Here is a 6,000-nt window from a genome sequence, read left to right as displayed (position 1 = left end):
GTCCAGCTCTTCCTGAACTTTCTGCTTTACTCAATCTTCATCTCAACTTCCTTTTGTCTTTACTGTTACCTCCACTTAACCCCCAGCTGCCCTAGCCTTTCCCTTCCAGTGGTCACTCATCCTGTCCCTCTCACTCCCTCATTCAGCCATTCTCAATCATGTTTATTCTCTTCCCTCTCCCCCACCCTTTTTTTCCCCATCACAGTTGGGGGTAAAAAGTTGGAAAACGGAGTCACAAGTCCACCCAATTTAGGCTTTATCAATTTTTGCCTTTATTTATACAGTTTCAGAGAGAATTATTGTCACTTATAGTGTCTGGACATACATTTGTGCTAGATAAATAATAACAGACAAGACAGAATTGGTAAATGGGCCCAATTTACCACATTCTGGGGCACCAGGAAGTTCTTTCACCTTCTGTGGTAGTCGTTGCCTTCTCTAATCCTTCAGTCTCATTCTTTAGTTTCTGTTCCAGCCTTTCATGTTTACTTAGGTTTTTTTTTTTTTTTTTTTTTTAAAAACATTTCTACATTACAGATTCCTTAATCTTTGTCCAATTGACTTTTAGCACATCAACGCTTTGGATTTCACTTAATCCATACATTATACATGCACAGACTTTAGTTACACAACTACCAAAGCTTTTATTTTTACCATTAACAATTCTTCATTTTATCTTTCAATTATATATCTATATATCTCAGTATGTGTTATTCTGTGCTACCCGGAATCTGTTAGATAGGGAAGGGGAAATTGGTGATTCTTTAATGTTTACATCTCTTATCTTCTTTAAACATGTTTTTTTTTTTCCCTTTAAAGTTTCGTTTTGTTTGTGAATCATTGCAAAGAAACATCATTAGAAATTCTTGTGAGTGCATTTTGAGGGGGTGTTTCAATTTTAGGGCCCTGATATATAGTTGCTTTTAATGGTACCCCAACAATCACACACTACACACAACCATCCACTCTCACAAAGTCACCCTCCCAAACAGTCATAAGCAGAAGTTCCATTAGGCTAGAGTCGGGGAAAGGTAGGTGGCCTACATACAAGCCATGCTTGCAGTGTTGTGGCACTGTAGGGGATCTGGAGTCCCAAGAAAAAAATACTCTTGGAGCCAGAAGTGGATTATGGTTTTCGTGGGGCCCTGAGCCAGAGCAAGAGGGGGCCCCTCCCTACTCCTTCCACCTGCAGTTCCCCCCCACCGGTGCTCCTGCTGGGGAAGTACCACTGCAGATGCAGGATGGGCAGGGAGTTAAGTTCGCTCCCTGTATCCACAGTCCAGTGTTTGAAGCCTTTGGAGCAATTCCTGTTGAGAACTAGGATAGGGGGACCCAGCCAGAACCGTGCTGCACAGACCTCCTGTTTGGGAAATCTACAGAGCTGTAAAATGATACAATCCCCCAAAGTGGAGGCTGTTATTTTGGTATAAAGGTGCTTTTATACTGGTATAGCTTATTCCTGTATGGGAAAGGAGTAAAGTATACTGGTATAAGGCATCTTTATATGGGTATAACTGCATCCACTCCAAGGGTTGTACTCATTTAACTATTTTGATAGGGAAAAAAGTCATACCTCTAACATAAATAGTTAAATTGCTACAGAAACTATGTGTAGACCTGGTCTGGGACTGAAACTTCTCTGAGAAGCTTCTCTGAATTGCCTTGACCCAGAATTATTTGATTTGAATTCTTCTTCCCCCCCCCCCCCCCCCGCCCCATTTGCTCAGAAGTAACTTGAGCTCTCTGGACATCACCCAAGAAGGCAGGAGTGGGAGAAGGATGTCGGAGTTTGAACTAAAACAAAAGTTATACTGGGGTTTTGGAAAATCTTTCTGTTGCTGCTGTAGGTGGATGATGACACAGCTTCCCCAGAGCCAGGGGAGAGCAGCACAGAAACCTAGGCAACTGGGCAAAACAGAGGCAAAAGCTATTAAGAGCAGAGAGGCTGTGCCCTGGATGTTTACGTCAAAGGTCTAATTGTGAGAACTCAAACATGCCAGTAAGTGCTACTACAAATTATTAAGTACTGACTTAGTTCCACCATACACAAGGACTCTCAGGTCAATTTAGACCCAGCATTTAAGGGCCTGTTCCTTTATCTCTTCCTAGACAGATGGTCCTGGCTCATACAAAATACTTCACTGAAGGCTGTTGTCACAAGCCGTGGCTACTCATGTGTAAGGGTGTTGTAGGGCATAACCCCTTGGCATAACTGAGTGCAACTCCAATGAAATAATGGAGGTGCCACCCATTTCCACCGCAGTGGATTTGTCCCTCAGGTGCGTAGCACCTTGTCTCTCCATGTGAAGCACCTTAATTTTTAAGTAAAATGATCATCTTGCCGATATTAGAGGGCTCTGGGCCTTTGCAGAGACATAGCACACAAGGGGTTAATAGAACAGCAGTGTGATTTGACTCACCTCTATGCAAAGGCGGTGGCTAGGGCACCACCCCTATGAGGCCCATAGAAGTACCTGCTGTAGAAAGACATCGAAGCTACTGAAGAATAATCTGGTGCCCTGTTTCCAAAGGTTATGCACTATATAAAGCCAGGCTTTACTCACTTGTACAACCATCTTTTTTGTGTGTGTGCAAAGAACTCCCCCCTCTTCTTTGTCTCTTTCCTTCCACTTTCCCACTTGAAAACCTTTTCTTTCTGCCAGATGGCAGGACAAGAACTCTTCTAGCACACGCCATATGCCATCACTCCTGGGGTGAGTCAGTACGGGCTGCTTCACGTAGTACTCTTCCCTGTACACTGAGTACAGTACCGTTCCTAGTGACAGGTCCAAGATGTCACGACCTTGAGCACATATCTGTGGCATGTCACCACGCAGTGCTGTGGATTTTTGCCTCCAGACTCATTTTACTCAGACTGAGCCCGGTCTGCACAGGGGAGTTGCACTGGTACAACCTGATGTGTGAATTTAAACAGATATAGTTAACCTGATTCAAACCCTCTGTGTAGATGCTCATTTTGGCATAAGAGAGGCATTTTTCACTTAAGTCAGTTGGGAACAGGTTGAAGTTAAACTGAAATGAACCATTTGAATCCAAAACAAGAATGTCAGCATAGGAGTTTGCACTGCTTTAACGATGTCAGTTAAAAAAATCGATTTACATGAAATGGCTGCAACTGTTCTACGTAGACAAGGCCTAAATCAGCTAGGAAATACAAGTGAAGAGCGCTGCCACTGTGTCAATGACCCCGTGAAATCAATGACAGTTTTTCCATTGCCTTCAGTGGGCTTTGGCTCAGGCCCTAATGGCCCATTTCTGCATGCATTGAAATCAGTGGCAAGGCGCCCATTGTTTTCAAGGGGAGCAGAATCAGACCCTGTTTTACTGGTTAAGAATATTGGACAAAATCTTTTAGAGAAATACAACACCACTGGGCTTATTTGCCTGCGAGCAAACATATCATATTACATGGTACATTAATTTAGCTGTTTGTTCTTACTGGACATGGTCAATAACCAGTAACATGCATAACCCTTTGCATATCATTCTTAATGACTGAGTGCGCATTTGACTCTGTACAAATACAAAGGAAGAAGTCATGATCCCTGCACCAAAGAGGTCATGATCTAAATTAGCCAGTGCAGCAACATTATGAATGCTATGACATGAAGATGTAACAAAAAATGAAATGTGAAAACAACCTCTGTTGATATCACCATTAATTATAGAGATGCAACTGTTCTCTCTGCAAACAAACTACTCTTTAAATGAATAGCATTTGTAGCTAAATAGCTAAATGGTCTGTGCCACAAATTGTACAATGGGATTTAATCCTCTTTTGGGATAAATAATCGTGTCCAGTAGTGAGGGCTCCTTATTGAAATTTTGTGTGTGTGTGTATAAGCTATCACATGTGGATGTGAACGAGAGAGATCAGGTTATTAATGTTTTTAAGACCTGATCAGTGGAAGCTTTGTTATTGATTTCAGTGGGCACAGGATCTGCCCCTTAATTCTGCCCGTTAACGAATTGATTTGGGATTGAAGCTTTAGGAAGAAAGATCTTGTGGAAGAACATAGAGACACAGAAATTGCCAGACTGGCTCAAACCTGTGGTTATCTAGTCTAGTATATTGTGGCTAACAGTGGACAGGACCAAATGTTTTACAGGAAGACGCAAGAAACCCTTCAGTACATCTGCCTTCTGTGAAGATTATCATCCCAATTCCTAATAGTTATATATTGGTTTAAACCCTGAAGAATTTAGATATTTATTATTATTATTTATTTGTATTGCAGTAGGTAGGTGCTGTACTACCAGAAAAAGCCAGTCTGTGCCCCACAGAACTTGCAGTCTAAAGCTTATACCAATTTAGTTTAATTCTTAATTAAATCTGTCCTGTAGAGACATGATGATGGGGAAATCTGAAACTATCTAATGTGCCTTTAAAGACCAGTCCATCTAATCTGGGACTCTGAGCACTATTAAGTGACATTGCTGCAGGGCAGAGTTAAAGTTGTCGGCCTGCCTTAACTGTGCATTTCTAGAACTCATTCTGTTTGGATTTATTTTAAATTTAACCTTAACTCTGAATTTCCTAGGTTTATGGTGCTTGTTTTTCAGATCATCACAACACCCCTGTACTGTTTTCACCCTTAAATTAGTGCTATGTACTCAACCTTTAATTTGAGTTTAATATAGTTTTCATCTGGGAATGGATAGATACATATTAAAAATAAAATATTGGGTCCTAGATTGGTCCTGTATACTATATACTACATCTATGGACTGTTGTTGTTTCATACACATTCTGATATTAATGTCTTAAATATGCATCATGTTTTAATTTCCCTCCACTCTATTTGTATGGCATGTTCAACCAGCTTTGAAGAATTGAAAAGTATAAGCACTCGGGGGGAGGGTGAGATCAATTACAGTCTAAACCTCAGGGCAGGGCTCTTGTGATTCTTATATCAAGTGCCATACTGTACAATCAGTAAGTGCAGTATTAATAACTATAGGAGCTTGATAAATCATTAATCTTATACAGGCAATTATTTGGTGCTAAGGAGTTCGTGGTAATGCAAGGCATCACAATGCATCATCCAGCACCATAATAGCCCCATAGTTAAGGTAGCATTGAGATTTGCATTAAACACACATATTAAATCCTTTCGTTGTTTGAATTATTATCTTAGTGCCTAGGAGCCCTTGTCCAGACCTCATTGTGTTAGTTGCTGTACAAACACAGAACAAAAAGATGGTCCCTGCCCCAAATATATAATATATAAGTATCTTCCCTAAAGTGCTTGCAAGTTCACAAGTTATAATTATTTTAAAAATCACCCCTTCTGACAGTTTTATCTGGGAAGTCTCTTCTTTTTTCAGATCCTTTCACTAAGTTCCTGAGGTTGGAGATTTGAAAGATGGCATGGTTGAAGACTATTTCAAAATCTAACACACGGACTAAGTTTATTTATGCAATAATATTTGATTTATTAACACTATTAGTTATAAACCTTTCTGTTTACATTGCAATGTTCATCATTTATTTGGCCTCAGAGATGTTTGTAATGCATGGTTTGGAATCACAGTTTTCATGAACAACATGGGCACTGCTCTGCATCTCAAATGAAAGAAGGTGCAGTCCACTTGTCAAGGTTCTTAACAGAGTGTGGTAAAAGCCTCAAAGCTACGCTAGACATAGAACAAGCCACAGGCAATGATCTGTCATAGTAAGACTTCCCAGCAAATGACACAGCCAGAAATGAAAATAGCTGAGAGGGAACAGAGAGCAGATTTAATGGGCTATGTTTCCTCACTATACCCTAGCTAGAAGGTCTGTCACTGTTGCGGTGGGAAAGGATTTCAGAGTCATGAAAAACATGTGGAAAATTTGGCATTTTGCCCCTGAAACATTGCTATTTAAAGTAGAACAAAGCATGGGCCAATAGCACCATTCACTGATCCACCATCTGGATATGTTAAGTGAGGTTCCCTGGTTTTATTTTAGGCATCTGACCCAACGGCAATGCTCAG

Source organism: Natator depressus, chromosome 3 (genome assembly GCF_965152275.1).
Source record: "Natator depressus isolate rNatDep1 chromosome 3, rNatDep2.hap1, whole genome shotgun sequence".
Taxonomy (NCBI): Eukaryota; Metazoa; Chordata; order Testudines; family Cheloniidae; genus Natator; species Natator depressus.
This window is presented reverse-complemented; position numbering follows the sequence as displayed.